This window comes from Equus asinus, unplaced genomic scaffold (assembly GCF_041296235.1).
Source record: "Equus asinus isolate D_3611 breed Donkey unplaced genomic scaffold, EquAss-T2T_v2 contig_439, whole genome shotgun sequence".
NCBI classification, from domain to species: Eukaryota; Metazoa; Chordata; class Mammalia; order Perissodactyla; family Equidae; genus Equus; species Equus asinus.
In genome coordinates this window covers 1-15,842 of record NW_027225115.1, presented here as the reverse complement: position 1 = coordinate 15,842, position 15,842 = coordinate 1, and the positions used below count along the sequence as shown (strand labels likewise).

The window sequence follows — 15,842 nt, the reverse complement described above, 5'->3', positions numbered from 1 at the left end:
GGCCATCAAGGAGGCAGGCGATGGGGGTGGGGGTGGGGATGGGGATGGGGCAGGGGCCTCTGTCCCTCTGTCGCGGTAGAAATGATTGGGAAAGGAGGGACGATGGGCGTAGGTCGACCATCCTGGGCGGTGGTGCTTTGGGAGCTTTTTCTAGAAGAAGGAGCGAACGGCGTTCCCTGGGAAGGGAGGAAACCAGAGGAGGTCCCCCTCAGACCGACCTGGCACGAGAAGGACACACACTCTCTCTCTCTCTCTCTCTCTCTCCCTTTTCTTCCTGACTTGAAATCAGGAGACAAAACTCCCCTGCCAAAGGGGCCCTCCCAAAACGGGGAGTGAGGAAGACCTCCTTCTCTTCACGGCTGAAGTTCTCCCTGCCTTTCCTGGACGGGAAGGATAGCACCTACGCCCGCTGCCGTCGGTGACTTTTAGTCCCCCTGGAGAGGAAGAAATTCTTTCCCGTGGCCGAACCCTGGCGGTTCGTTCGTGCTGCAGAGGACGTGACCCTCTCTGACACACCCAGGAACCTCCTCGCTCCGGGTCGAGGAGAGGGAGTTCTGTTCTGTGGTTTAGAATGGTGCTTAAAAAGGGATGTCGCTTACAAAGGGTCCTCGTCCCCCTTCCTAAACCTAAACGGACGGCTCGGCTCGGAGGCGTGAGATACGTTTCGCATCCTCCTCGTCGTCTTCACTCAAAGTTTTATTGGAGTTTGGAAGATTTTATTTTTTGTCTTTCCTTTTTCTCCCCAAAGCCCCCCGGTACGTAGTTGTGTGTTCTTCGCGGTGGGTCCTTCTAGCGGTGGTATGTGGGACGCCGCCTCAGCGTGGTTTGATGAGCAGTGCCGTGTCCGCGCCCGGGATCCGAACGAACCGATGAAACACTGGGCTGCCTGCAGCGGAGCGCGCGAACTTAACCACTCGGCCACGGGGCCAGCCCCTTACTGGATTTTCAAAACAACTCCGGGGGCCGGCCCGGTGGCGCGGCGGTGAAGTTCGCACGTTCTGCTCCGCCGGCCCCGGGTTCGCCGGTCCGGATCCCGGGCACAGGACCCGGCACCGCTTGGCGAGCCACGCTGTGGCAGGCGTCCCACCTGGAAAGTAGAGGGGGATGGGCACGGATGTCAGCTCAGGGCCAGTCTTCCTCGGCCGACAGAGGAGGATTGGTGGCAGATGTTCGCTCAGGGCTCATCTTCCTCAAAAATAAAATAATAAATCGATTCGATAAAATGTCAAATAACACAACCGCGGGATCACGCTTAGAGTCACCCTTGGCCCGATGATGCCACTCCCCACCCCCCCCACCCCCCTGCCCCCCACCATTTGGAGGTGCCGTCAGTGGGATTCGTTCCTGTTTGTCCATCTTTCTTCCTCTTTTTTTTTTTTTTTTTAAAGACTGGCACCCGAGCTCATTGCCAATCTTTTCTTTTCTTTTTATTCCTCCTCCTTCTTCTTCTTCTCCCCAGAGCACCCCAGTACCTAGTTCTATATTCTCTTTGAGGGTCCCTCTGGTTCTGCCGTGTGGGACGCCACCTCAGCGTGGTTTGATGAGCGGTGCCGTGTCCGAGCCCAGGATCCGAACCTTCCAAGCCCCGGGCCGCTGAAGCGGAGCGTGCAAACTCAACTGCTCGGCCACGGGGTCAGCCCCTTCCTTCCTTCCTTCCTTCCTTCCTAAGGAGGAGGAGGCAGGCACTGTGTGAAGTCGCCAGTGAGTCTGTGGAAAGAGACGGAGGATTTCCCATGGGAAGCCGGGGCGGGGGACACGGACCGATGTCGTGCGAACTTGAAGGTGAAAGATCAAAAAACCCACACACGCCTAGAGCGGCGGGTTGCCCGTTAGGAGTTTGCTTGCCGGGCCCATAACGCAGGGCTCATCGATGAGCCAAACCGTCCGTGATCCTCAAGCAGTCTAGTAGGGTTAGAGAAAGGAGGGGGGCACTCTTTCTGCCCCAGATGAGGCGAGTTTCTCAGACAGCCACCCTGCCCCAACATCTTCCCTCCCTGCCTCCCGGCCCTTGGTGGACTGCGGCCTAAGGGTGGGGGAATTGAAGAAAGCCGTTCAATGGGAAAAAGCCCGAGGCCATGGGAGAGAGCTTCCTGCACTTGAATGAAGCCCTGACGCCAGGCCCATCGGAATGAATGGGCCTGACCTCCCCTCCCCCCTCCCCCCTCCCCCCTCCCAGGCTGGCGACTCGGCAGTGGAAGGCTAGGGGTTTCTTCCGAAATGGTGAACCGGCCCCCTTGTCCACAGGAAAACCACACACGGGTACAGCCTAGGCCGGATCTCAGGCCAAGTCGTCAGGGTGGCAAGATGATGGCGGATGAGAGGAAACTTGTTCTGGGACCGCACCGCCCCCCCCCCCATCGCCTCTCTGGCTGAGAAGAGGGCTGGGGAGCGGTGAGGGTCAGGGGGAGAGTGGGGGCGGGGCCGGGACAGGGACCACCGGGCAGTAGGACGGGAGTAGCCCTGAGGCCTGCCTGCCTGCTTCCTTCCCTGCCGGCGCAGGGCTGAGAGAGGCACGGGGCACGCTGGCTCCTGCCCCTTCACTCATTCGGGAAGCCTCCTGTTGTTGCTCCTGAGGTGCCGGCTGCGGTGACAGACAGAGCAAAACTCCTCTCTCTGTCTATTTCTTCAAAGGCCCGAGTCTGAGCTACGACAGATTCCCCTGTGGCTCAACCCGCAACCTCCCATCCTGCCAGACCAGACCCCTTGTCTAAAAACCTCCACTGGAGGAGCTCTTCCACCTGACTCGGAAAGGAAACACCAGCCCCGCCTCAGCCTCACACCCACCACCACCACCACCACCCGCCCCCCCCCCGCCCCACTCTCCTCCGGACCCAGATACCTAACAGAGGGAACAAAAATCCAAAAATCCTGCTGCTCTCCTTCTACCACCTCCACTTCAGAAGAGTCAGTCTCCCCCGAACACCTCAGACTCTGTGACTTCCCGCGGCCTCCCTTTCCCCGTCCCCATTCTCTCCCCGGACGGGCCCCATCTTACACTTGAACGACAGCTCCACCGCTCGGGGCAGCTGGACACGATGTCCCAAAGTGGCCCGGACGGTAGCCTGGTCGATTCCAAAGGACCCACGCACGCAGTCGGCCATAAACGTGGTGTGGAGATCGTGGACGTTTGCGGGCCTCTGATCAAATCACTGCTCCGGGGACCCCGGCGTCTAGGACCCGTCTTCTCCGTGTTCTTCACACCGTTGCTCCTGGGCCGGTTATTCTCTTCCCTCTCACTGACCTTAACGTTTTGTCTCTGCCATTGAATTTTGACTGTGCGAATGTGACTTGCCGCTGTAGGGCTGCGTGGATCTCTCAGGCATCCTGCTGTGCCGTGCGGGGGGGGGGGGGGAATCCTTGGTGGGTGGGTCGATAGACGTCCCTTTGGTTGTGCCCTGGAGGGGAGAGACAGAGGGGACGACTCAATCCACCACGAACGCTGATGTCGCTCCGATAAACCTGTAGCGGTGATTCTAGTTTATGGCCCGTGTCCTGAAAATAACTTCCCGAAGGGCCAGCCCGGCGGCACAGCGGTTAAGTTCGCACGTTCCGTTTTGTCAGCCAGGGGTTCGCAGGTTCGGATCCAGGGTGCGGACGTGGCGCCGCTTGGCGAGCCACGCTGTGGTCAGCGTCCCGCCTATCAAGGGGAGGGGGATGGGCACGGATGTTAGCTCGGGATCACTCTCCCGGGGCAAAAAGAGGAGAATTGGCAGCAGGTGTCAGCTCGGGGCTCGTCTTCCTCGAAAAATAAATTAATTAAATTAATAAAAACAACTTCCCAAACCTCTCTGATAACTTGAAGCTTTGAAGTTTTGCGAGGTGAAATCAGGTGATAAAAAAGTCCACGGACAGGGGCGGCCCCGTGGCCGAGTGGTTAAGTTCACAAGCTCCCCTTCGGCGGCCCAGGGTTTTGCCGGTTCAGATCCCGGGCACGGCACGGACACGGCACCGCTCGTCGGGCCGTGTGGAGGCGGCGTCCCACATGCCACAACTGGAAGGGCCCTCAACTAAGATAGACAACTATGTCATGGGGGGATTGGGGGAGAAAAATCGGGAGGGGGGAAAAAAAAAACAAAAACGGAAGATTGGCAACAGGCGTTAGCTCTGTGAGGGCCGATCTTCCTCACCCAAAAACTAAAGTGAGATGAAATCAAATAAAGCGAAGGAAAAGATAAACCTATGAAATCCCATGTTTCTAAAAGTGGCCAAGTGTTTAGACATTGGCCAAGCGACGGAATGCTCATGGGAAGGACAGTTCCTAATTGCTGGCTTCTTAGTTTTCACCAAAATTAAGGTTCGTGAGGGTTAAAAAATCTACTTAACAAATGCGATGAAAGCCACTAGGCCGGCCCGGTGGCGCGCTGGTTAAGTGTGCCTGTTCCGCTTCGCCGGCCCGGGGTTCGCCAGTTCGGATCCCGGGGGTGGACGTGGCACCGCTGGGCGAGCCACGTGGTGGTAGGCGTCCCACATATGAAATAGAGGAAGATGGGCACGGAGGTGAGCTCAGGGCCAGCCTTCCTCGGCAAAAAGAGGAGGATTGGCAGCAGTTAGCTCAGGGCTCATCGTCCTCAAAACAAAACAAAACAAAACAAAAAGCCACTAAAAGTGAATATGGGAAACATCTTTGTGTTCAAGGAAAGTGAGATGGCTGCCTTCAGGCAAGAGGGCCTAAAAAGTAAAGATCGTTTTGTCTGTGAAAAGGTGATCAAAGTTTCACGGGGAAAATAATCTGAGAAAAAGGCCTGTTCGTGGTCAAGTGGCCTAAAATTGGAACGAGTGGACAGATAGAAATGGCGAGCGATAGGATCTATGGGAGTCTATGAGGAAGCCATTGGGTGTCGGCCTAATTCGGCCTGACAGTGTTTTTCGAAAAGGGCCTGACGTGGCCGTCGAGCACGCATCGCATCGTAGATCCGCTTTACACATTTCCTACGGCAAGAACCAATGCCCTTAAGGGAAAGGAGCAGCTTCCCCGTGCTCGGGCCTTTCCTTAAGGAGAGGCATCTTTCCTTAGGCTAGGAGCGGATGGTTGCGCTCACCTTTGACCATCCGGCTCCCCTGTGACCACCCAGGCCCAGACAACAGACCTGCCACCCAGCAGTGTCTGTCGATCGCTGTGCCGACAGAGCAGTCTCGCGACTATCATCCAAGGGACCTTTCGATCCTATGTGAAACGTCCTCTCTGGGGGTCTAGAAGCACTCTGTACACCCCACTTCCCGGGCACCCTCTCTTCCTTCGGGAAGAAAGGCCCCGGGCCACAGTCCTCACATTTTAGCTCAGAATAAACGCACCCCGATTTTCACGGATAGATTGGTTCCGGATTATTTCCGTCGACAGAATGGAATCAAGTCAATGAGTTTCAAGATCGGAGGGAAGCTGATGCAAAATCAGAATTTGTTTTTCTCACTCCCGAAAGGATACTTTTCTCTAACTTCTAGTCTCCTCCTGATAAAGACATTGGAAAAGGTTTCTCTTGACCTCTGAGGGAATCGACACCAAAGACAGAGATCCTCCATTTTGTCAGAATGATTTCCTAGGCCTCCAATGGAGGAGGCCTCCCTCGGACGGGAGCTCAGCTTTTGTTTTGCAACAGTTTTCCTCTCTCTGCTTGCCTTTAACATCTCCTTTCCCGTTCTTCTTTTTTGGAAGGGAAATACGTGCACCGCTGGGGAAAAAAAAAAAAAAAAGAATTTTCTAAATGACCAAAGAAGATCTACGACTGTTGTTATTTTGGTTTCACGGAGCAGTTCCACGTCCACATTTACTCCATTTTAAACACCCACACACACTCACAGCACGGCGCTGTGAGGATGTCCCGGGGAACTCGATTTGTGGAGGGAATGGCTGTGAGGTCTCTGCCCCCCAACCCCCACCATTTGGGTGCTTCTGCTTGTTGATGAGGACGGGAAGCCCTGCTGAAATCCATATTCTTATCACCACACGTGCATCTGCACCCATGCTCCCCCCCGTGTGTCGTCTTTGGGCTTTGCTGTGGCCCCGTGCGGAGGGAGACCTGTTTTGTGTTGTAAACTTTTCCGCGGCCAAGCGGCTCGGTCCTTTCCTCTACGACTTGTGGGCTCTGTCTGTCCGTCTGCCTTAGAGAGACCCTCTGGGCCGGAAGTGACAGGCTGCACACAATTCCTGACAGACTGCGGACAATTCCTCCGTCGTCACGGTCCTTCTCTGATGACGTGCATGGTTTCGGTTTGACAGCGACCCCCACCCCCCACCCCGCCGTGATTTTCTAAGTCCTCCCGGGAGCCCGGGAAGTGCTCGGGCCGCTCCGGGAAGCGGGGGCCGGCAGCCCCGGCCTGCCCCGTGGCATCTCCGGGGACTTTTCCACCTCTGTCCGCGTCAGCCAGCCGGCAGCCCCGCGCCCGGCCCGGCCCAGAAGTCACGTGGGGAGTCTGTCCCCTTCCTGGCAAGCCCACCCACCCCACCCCCCTCCCCGCCGATTTTCCAACACCTCCTTCTGCGCCCAGGGTTGCCCTGTGCTGCCTGGGAGCTCCGAGGTGGACACCCTGGGGCCTCACGTGGTGACCTCCCGCCCGCCCCAAGCGGGCCCAGAGAGAAAGAGAGAGAGAGAGAGAGACAGAGAGAGACAGAGACAGAGACAGAGACAGAGAGAGACAGAGACAGAGACAGAGACAGAGACAGAGACAGAGAGAGACCTGACCCGGCGGTGGGCTCAGGCTGTGCACTCTCGCTGGCTGGTGACCCGGTTCCCTCCCGCTGACCCCTCCGCGCCGGTCGTTGGGCGCCATCTGGCGGCCGCTTTTACAGAGTGGCCCTCCTCCGGAGCCCCGGCGACATGAGCAAGGGATGGGACTCGCAGGACGTCTGTGTGGTTTCCAGTGTGGGGCTGTGTGGAACAGAGCTGCTAAGAACATTCATGCCCCGGATTCTGTGTGAATGAACAGGAACGTGGCCGCAGCCCCCACCCCGCCCCCCGCCCCAGCCCCCGGGAGTGGTGGGAGTGGTGCCCTCCAGACCACCCTCGGGTTGGATGCCTCCCTCCCTGGAAGGACTCACGGGACTCCACAAAAGCTGACTTCCTGGAGGTCCAGCGGAGACCCCCAAGGCCCAAGGCCCCCCCCCCCCCACCCACCCACCACAGATCACTGTGGAAGCCTTAATGACCCAAGGCTCCAGCTACATACAGACGCTCTTAGGAGGCAAGATACACCAAAGGCTTATGTAGGTTGCCACTTTCGGTGGTTGTTTCCGCGGCGTGTCAGTTTTGGAACCCGCCACGCCCTTTTTCACAGAGGCCATACCGTTTCCCTTCACCACCAGTGAGGCGTGAGTGACTGACTTGGCTTCTCCGCGACCTGACTAGCAGTTTGATCCTGTTCCGGTATTTGGAAGAAGGCAGTCTCACCCATGTGTCCCCACAATGTCTCCCTCTAATTTTCTCACTTGCTTTTCCAGGGAACAGCTCACATCTTTTCATGCGCTTATCGGTCATCCATGCGTACCTCCTCCACCCCAGGTGAAAGTGCCTGCTCTGTCTATTGGTCTTCCATTCTTTTTGTATTTTTCAGTGTTGATTTCCCCCGGGTCTCCACTCCATTGTGGGTTTTGTTTTTTGTTTTTTGTTTTTTGTTTTTTTTTTTTGCTTAAAGATTGTCACCTGAGCTAGGCACTGTTGCGCTGCTTCCTCAGTTTCAGAGGGTACCTTTTTCAGGGTTGCTTTTTGACCGGGTCTCCTCGCCATTGTATTTTTTTATTTTATTTTTTTTGCTTAAAGATTGCCACCTGAGCTAGCCTCTGTTGCCCATCTTCTTCGGTTTCAGAGGGTAGATTTCTCAGTGTTGCTTTTTCGCCAGCTCTCCACGCCCTTGCGTCTTTTTTTTTTCTGCTTGAAGGCTGCAACCTGAGCTAGCTTCTTTTGCCCATGTTCGTCAGTTTCAGAGGGTGGATTTCTCCGTGTTGCTTTTTCCCCAGGTCTCCACACCCTTGTGTGTTTCTTTGGCTTAACGATTGCCACCTGAGGTAGCCTCTGTTGCCCATCTTCGTCCGTTTCAGAGGGTGGATTTCTCAGTGTTGCCTTTTCCCCAGCTCCCCACGCCCTTGTGTGTTTCTTTTGCTTAAAGATTGTCACCTGAGCTAGGCACTGTTGCCCTGCTTCCTCAGTTTCAGAGGGTACCTTTTTCAGGGTTGCTTTTTGACCGGGTCTCCTCGCCATTGTATTTTTTTATTTTATTCTTTTTGCTTAAAGATTGCCACCTGAGCTAGCCTCTGTTGCGCTTCTTTCTCAGTTCTAGAGGGTAGATTTCTCCGTGTTGCTTTTTCCCCAGGTCTCCACGCACTTCCTTTTATTTTTCCTTAAAAATTGCCACCTGAGCTAGCCTCTGTTGTCCATCTTCGTCGGTTTCAGAGGGTAGATTTCTCACTGTTGCTTTTTTGCCAGGTCTGCACGCCCTTGTGTTTTTCTTCTGCTTAAAGGTTGCAACCTGAGCTAGCTTCTTTTGCCCATGTTCCTCAGTTTCAGAGGGTGGATTTCTCCGTGTTGCTTTTTCCCCAGGCCTCCACGCCCTTGTGTGTTTCTTTTGCTTAACGATTGCCACCTGAGCTAGCCTCTGTTGCCCATCTTCGTCCTTTTCAGAGGGTGGATTTCTCAGTGTTGCCTTTTCCCCAGCTCCCCACGCCCTTGTGTGTTTCTTTTGCTTAAAGATTGCCACCTGAAGCCAGCCTCTCTTGCCCATCTTCCTCAGTTTCAGAGGGTAGATATTTCAGGGTTGCTTTTTCCCCAGGGCTCCACGCCTTTGTGCTTTGTTTTTGCTTAAGGATTGCCACCTGAGGTAGCCTCTCTTGCCCATCTTCCTCAGTTTCAGAGGGTGGATTTCTCCGTGTTGCTGTTTCCCCAGGTCTCCACGCCCTTGTGTGTTTCTTTTGCTTAAAGATTGCCACCTGAGCTAGCCTCTGTTGCCCATCTTCGTCCGTTTCAGAGGCTGGATTTCTCAGTGTTGCCTTTTCGCCAGCTCCCCACGCCCTTGTGTGTTTCTTTTGCTTAAAGATTGTCACCTGAGCTAGGCACTGTTGCCCTGCTTCCTCAGTTTCAGAGGGTACCTTTTTCAGGGTTGCTTTTTGACCGGGTCTCCTCGCCATTGTATTTTTTTATTTTATTTTTTTTGCTTAAAGATTGCCACCTGAGCTAGCCTCTGTTGCGCTTCTTTCTCAGTTCTAGAGGGTAGATTTCTCCGTGTTGCTTTTTCCCCAGGTCTCCACGCACTTCCTTTTATTTTTCCTTAAAAATTGCCACCTGAGCTAGCCTCTGTTGTCCATCTTCGTCGGTTTCAGAGGGTAGATTTCTCACTGTTGCTTTTTTGCCAGGTCTGCACGCCCTTGTGTTTTTCTTCTGCTTAAAGGTTGCAACCTGAGCTAGCTTCTTTTGCCCATGTTCCTCAGTTTCAGAGGGTGGATTTCTCCGTGTTGCTTTTTCCCCAGGCCTCCACGCCCTTGTGTGTTTCTTTTGCTTAACGATTGCCACCTGAGGTAGCCTCTGTTGCCCATCTTCGTCCGTTTCAGAGGGTGGATTTCTCAGTGTTGCCTTTTCCCCAGCTCCCCACGCCCTTGTGTGTTTCTTTTGCTTAAAGATTGCCACCTGAAGCCAGCCTCTCTTGCCCATCTTCCTCAGTTTCAGAGGGTAGATATTTCAGGGTTGCTTTTTCCCCAGGTCCCCACGCCTTTGTGTTTTGTTTTTGCTTAACGATTGCCACCTGAGCTAGCCTCTCTTGCCCATGTTCCTCAGTTTCAGAGGGTAGATATTTCAGGGTTGCTTTGTCCCCAGGGCTCCACGCCTTTGTGCTTTGTTTTTGCTTAAGGATTGCCACCTGAGGTAGCCTCTCTTGCCCATCTTCCTCAGTTTCAGAGGGTGGATTTCTCCGTGTTGCTTTTTCCCCAGGTCTCCACGCCCCTGTGTGTTTCTTTTGCTTAAAGATTGCCACCTGAGCTAGCCTCTGTTGCCCATCTTCGTCCGTTTCAGAGGCTGGATTTCTCAGTGTTGCCTTTTCGCCAGCTCCCCACGCCCTTGTGTGTTTCTTTTGCTTAAAGATTGTCACCTGAGCTAGGCACTGTTGCCCTGCTTCCTCAGTTTCAGAGGGTACCTTTTTCAGGGTTGCTTTTTCACCGGGTCTCCTCGCCATTGTATTTTTTTATCTTATTTTTTTTGCTTAAAGATTGCCACCTGAGCTAGCCTCTGTTGCGCTTCTTTCTCAGTTCTAGAGGGTAGATTTCTCCGTGTTGCTTTTTCCCCAGGTCTCCACGCACTTCCTTTTATTTTTCCTTAAAAATTGCCACCTGAGCTAGCCTCTGTTGTCCATCTTCGTCGGTTTCAGAGGGTAGATTTCTCACTGTTGCTTTTTTGCCAGGTCTGCACGCCCTTGTGTTTTTCTTCTGCTTAAAGGTTGCAACCTGAGCTAGCTTCTTTTGCCCATGTCCCTCAGTTTCAGAGGGTGGATTTCTCCGTGTTGCTTTTTCCCCAGGCCTCCACGCCCTTGTGTGTTTCTTTTGCTTAACGATTGCCACCTGAGGTAGCCTCTGTTGCCCATCTTCGTCCGTTTCAGAGGGTGGATTTCTCAGTGTTGCCTTTTCCCCAGCTCCCCACGCCCTTGTGTGTTTCTTTTGCTTAAAGATTGCCACCTGAAGCCAGCCTCTCTTGCCCATCTTCCTCAGTTTCAGAGGGTAGATATTTCAGGGTTGCTTTTTCCCCAGGTCTCCACGCCTTTGTGTTTTGTTTTTGCTTAACGATTGCCACCTGAGCTAGCCTCTCTTGCCCATGTTCCTCAGTTTCAGAGGGTAGATATTTCAGGGTTGCTTTGTCCCCAGGGCTCCACGCCTTTGTGCTTTGTTTTTGCTTAAGGATTGCCACCTGAGGTAGCCTCTCTTGCCCATCTTCCTCAGTTTCAGAGGGTGGATTTCTCCGTGTTGCTTTTTCCCCAGGTCTCCACGCCCTTGTGTGTTTCTTTTGCTTAAAGATTGCCACCTGAGCTAGCCTCTGTTGCCCATCTTCGTCCGTTTCAGAGGCTGGATTTCTCAGTGTTGCCTTTTCGCCAGCTCCCCACGCCCTTGTGTGTTTCTTTTGCTTAAAGATTGTCACCTGAGCTAGGCACTGTTGCCCTGCTTCCTCAGTTTCAGAGGGTACCTTTTTCAGGGTTGCTTTTTAACCGGGTCTCCTCGCCATTGTATTTTTTTATCTTATTTTTTTTGCTTAAAGATTGCCACCTGAGCTAGCCTCTGTTGCCCATCTTCGTCCGTTTCAGAGGCTGGATTTCTCAGTGTTGCCTTTTCGCCAGCTCCCCACGCCCTTGTGTGTTTCTTTTGCTTAAAGATTGTCACCTGAGCTAGGCACTGTTGCCCTGCTTCCTCAGTTTCAGAGGGTACCTTTTTCAGGGTTGCTTTTTGACCGGGTCTCCTCGCCATTGTTTTTTTTTATTTTATTTTTTTTGCTTAAAGATTGCCACCTGAGCTAGCCTCTGTTGCGCTTCTTTCTCAGTTCTAGAGGGTAGATTTCTCCGTGTTGCTTTTTCCCCAGGTCTCCACGCACTTCCTTTTATTTTTCCTTAAAAATTGCCACCTGAGCTAGCCTCTGTTGTCCATCTTCGTCGGTTTCAGAGGGTAGATTTCTCACTGTTGCTTTTTTGCCAGGTCTGCACGCCCTTGTGTTTTTTTTCTGCTTAAAGGTTGCAACCTGAGCTAGCTTCTTTTGCCCATGTTCCTCAGTTTCAGAGGGTGGATTTCTCCGTGTTGCTTTTTCCCCAGGCCTCCACGCCCTTGTGTGTTTCTTTTGCTTAACGATTGCCACCTGAGGTAGCCTCTGTAGCCCATCTTCGTCCCTTTAAGAGGGTGGATTTCTCAGTGTTGCCTTTTCCCCAGCTCCCCACGCCCTTGTGTGTTTCTTTTGCTTAAAGATTGCCACCTGAAGCCAGCCTCTCTTGCCCATCTTCCTCAGTTTCAGAGGGTAGATATTTCAGGGTTGCTTTTTCCCCAGGTCCCCACGCCTTTGTGTTTTGTTTTTGCTTAACGATTGCCACCTGAGCTAGCCTCTCTTGCCCATGTTCCTCAGTTTCAGAGGGTAGATATTTCAGGGTTGCTTTGTCCCCAGGGCTCCACGCCTTTGTGCTTTGTTTTTGCTTAAGGATTGCCACCTGAGGTAGCCTCTCTTGCCCATCTTCCTCAGTTTCAGAGGGTGGATTTCTCCGTGTTGCTTTTTCCCCAGGTCTCCACGCCCTTGTGTGTTTCTTTTGCTTAAAGATTGCCACCTGAGCTAGCCTCTGTTGCCCATCTTCGTCCGTTTCAGAGGCTGGATTTCTCAGTGTTGCCTTTTCGCCAGCTCCCCACGCCCTTGTGTGTTTCTTTTGCTTAAAGATTGTCACCTGAGCTAGGCACTGTTGCCCTGCTTCCTCAGTTTCAGAGGGTACCTTTTTCAGGGTTGCTTTTTGACCGGGTCTCCTCGCCATTGTATTTTTTTATTTTATTTTTTTTGCTTAAAGATTGCCACCTGAGCTAGCCTCTGTTGCGCTTCTTTCTCAGTTCTAGAGGGTAGATTTCTCCGTGTTGCTTTTTCCCCAGGTCTCCACGCACTTCCTTTTATTTTTCCTTAAAAATTGCCACCTGAGCTAGCCTCTGTTGTCCATCTTCGTCGGTTTCAGAGGGTAGATTTCTCACTGTTGCTTTTTTGCCAGGTCTGCACGCCCTTGTGTTTTTCTTCTGCTTAAAGGTTGCAACCTGAGCTAGCTTCTTTTGCCCATGTTCCTCAGTTTCAGAGGGTGGATTTCTCCGTGTTGCTTTTTCCCCAGGCCTCCACGCCCTTGTGTGTTTCTTTTGCTTAACGATTGCCACCTGAGGTAGCCTCTGTAGCCCATCTTCGTCCCTTTCAGAGGGTGGATTTCTCAGTGTTGCCTTTTCCCCAGCTCCCCACGCCCTTGTGTGTTTCTTTTGCTTAAAGATTGCCACCTGAAGCCAGCCTCTCTTGCCCATCTTCCTCAGTTTCAGAGGGTAGATATTTCAGGGTTGCTTTTTCCCCAGGTCTCCACGCCTTTGTGTTTTGTTTTTGCTTAACGATTGCCACCTGAGCTAGCCTCTCTTGGCCATGTTCCTCAGTTTCAGAGGGTAGATATTTCAGAGTTGCTTTGTCCCCAGGGCTCCACGCCTTTGTGCTTTGTTTTTGCTTAAGGATTGCCACCTGAGGTAGCCTCTCTTGCCCATCTTCCTCAGTTTCAGAGGGTGGATTTCTCCGTGTTGCTTTTTCCCCAGGTCTCCACGCCCTTGTGTGTTTCTTTTGCTTAAAGATTGCCACCTGAGCTAGCCTCTGTTGCCCATCTTCGTCCGTTTCAGAGGGTGGATTTCTCAGTGTTGCCTTTTCGCCAGCTCCCCACGCCCTTGTGTGTTTCTTTTGCTTAAAGATTGTCACCTGAGCTAGGCACTGTTGCCCTGCTTCCTCAGTTTCAGAGGGTACCTTTTTCAGGGTTGCTTTTTCACCGGGTCTCCTCGCCATTGTATTTTTTTATCTTATTTTTTTTGCTTAAAGATTGCCACCTGAGCTAGCCTCTGTTGCGCTTCTTTCTCAGTTCTAGAGGGTAGATTTCTCCGTGTTGCTTTTTCCCCAGGTCTCCACGCACTTCCTTTTATTTTTCCTTAAAAATTGCCACCTGAGCTAGCCTCTGTTGTCCATCTTCGTCGGTTTCAGAGGGTAGATTTCTCACTGTTGCTTTTTTGCCAGGTCTGCACGCCCTTGTGTTTTTCTTCTGCTTAAAGGTTGCAACCTGAGCTAGCTTCTTTTGCCCATGTTCCTCAGTTTCAGAGGGTGGATTTCTCCGTGTTGCTTTTTCCCCAGGCCTCCACGCCCTTGTGTGTTTCTTTTGCTTAACGATTGCCACCTGAGGTAGCCTCTGTTGCCCATCTTCGTCCGTTTCAGAGGGTGGATTTCTCAGTGTTGCCTTTTCCCCAGCTCCCCACGCCCTTGTGTGTTTCTTTTGCTTAAAGATTGCCACCTGAAGCCAGCCTCTCTTGCCCATCTTCCTCAGTTTCAGAGGGTAGATATTTCAGGGTTGCTTTTTCCCCAGGTCTCCACGCCTTTGTGTTTTGTTTTTGCTTAACGATTGCCACCTGAGCTAGCCTCTCTTGGCCATGTTCCTCAGTTTCAGAGGGTAGATATTTCAGAGTTGCTTTGTCCCCAGGGCTCCACGCCTTTGTGCTTTGTTTTTGCTTAAGGATTGCCACCTGAGGTAGCCTCTCTTGCCCATCTTCCTCAGTTTCAGAGGGTGGATTTCTCCGTGTTGCTTTTTCCCCAGGTCTCCACGCCCTTGTGTGTTTCTTTTGCTTAAAGATTGCCACCTGAGCTAGCCTCTGTTGCCCATCTTCGTCCGTTTCAGAGGCTGGATTTCTCAGTGTTGCCTTTTCGCCAGCTCCCCACGCCCTTGTGTGTTTCTTTTGCTTAAAGATTGTCACCTGAGCTAGGCACTGTTGCCCTGCTTCCTCAGTTTCAGAGGGTACCTTTTTCAGGGTTGCTTTTTGACCGGGTCTCCTCGCCATTGTATTTTTTTATCTTATTTTTTTTGCTTAAAGATTGCCACCTGAGCTAGCCTCTGTTGCCCATCTTCGTCCGTTTCAGAGGCTGGATTTCTCAGTGTTGCCTTTTCGCCAGCTCCCCACGCCCTTGTGTGTTTCTTTTGCTTAAAGATTGTCACCTGAGCTAGGCACTGTTGCCCTGCTTCCTCAGTTTCAGAGGGTACCTTTTTCAGGGTTGCTTTTTGACCGGGTCTCCTCGCCATTGTTTTTTTTATTTTATTTTTTTTGCTTAAAGATTGCCACCTGAGCTAGCCTCTGTTGCGCTTCTTTCTCAGTTCTAGAGGGTAGATTTCTCCGTGTTGCTTTTTCCCCAGGTCTCCACGCACTTCCTTTTATTTTTCCTTAAAAATTGCCACCCGAGCTAGCCTCTGTTGTCCATCTTCGTCGGTTTCAGAGGGTAGATTTCTCACTGTTGCTTTTTGCCAGGTCTGCACGCCCTTGTGTTTTTTTCTGCTTAAAGGTTGCAACCTGAGCTAGCTTCTTTTGCCCATGTTCCTCAGTTTCAGAGGGTGGATTTCTCCGTGTTGCTTTTTCCCCAGGCCTCCACGCCCTTGTGTGTTTCTTTTGCTTAACGATTGCCACCTGAGGTAGCCTCTGTAGCCCATCTTCGTCCCTTTCAGAGGGTGGATTTCTCAGTGTTGCCTTTTCCCCAGCTCCCCACGCCCTTGTGTGTTTCTTTTGCTTAAAGATTGCCACCTGAAGCCAGCCTCTCTTGCCCATCTTCCTCAGTTTCAGAGGGTAGATATTTCAGGGTTGCTTTTTCCCCAGGTCCCCACGCCTTTGTGTTTTGTTTTTGCTTAACGATTGCCACCTGAGCTAGCCTCTCTTGCCCATGTTCCTCAGTTTCAGAGGGTAGATATTTCAGGGTTGCTTTGTCCCCAGGGCTCCACGCCTTTGTGCTTTGTTTTTGCTTAAGGATTGCCACCTGAGGTAGCCTCTCTTGCCCATCTTCCTCAGTTTCAGAGGGTGGATTTCTCCGTGTTGCTTTTTCCCCAGGTCTCCACGCCCTTGTGTGTTTCTTTTGCTTAAAGATTGCCACCTGAGCTAGCCTCTGTTGCCCATCTTCGTCCGTTTCAGAGGCTGGATTTCTCAGTGTTGCCTTTTCGCCAGCTCCCCACGCCCTTGTGTGTTTCTTTTGCTTAAAGATTGTCACCTGAGCTAGGCACTGTTGCCCTGCTTCCTCAGTTTCAGAGGGTACCTTTTTCAGGGTTGCTTTTGACCGGGTCTCCTCGCCATTGTATTTTTTTATTTTATTTTTTTTGCTTAAAGA

At 52.3% G+C, this 15,842-nt stretch overlaps 1 long non-coding RNA gene across 2 annotated transcripts; it reads right to left on the bottom strand.

The window, feature by feature from the left end:
• Positions 1-701: 701 nt before the first annotated feature.
• LOC139043952 (uncharacterized) lies at positions 702-3,362 on the bottom strand. Of its 2 annotated transcripts, none has more exons than XR_011501018.1 (3): positions 2,996-3,362; positions 1,473-1,707; positions 702-1,185 (listed from the first exon to the last, which is right to left on the bottom strand). It is a non-coding gene; the product is annotated as an uncharacterized lncRNA (long non-coding RNA). The 2 variants fall into 2 exon arrangements; XR_011501017.1 differs by having other exon boundaries at positions 702-1,189; positions 2,996-3,361.
• Positions 3,363-15,842: the final 12,480 nt, after the last annotated feature.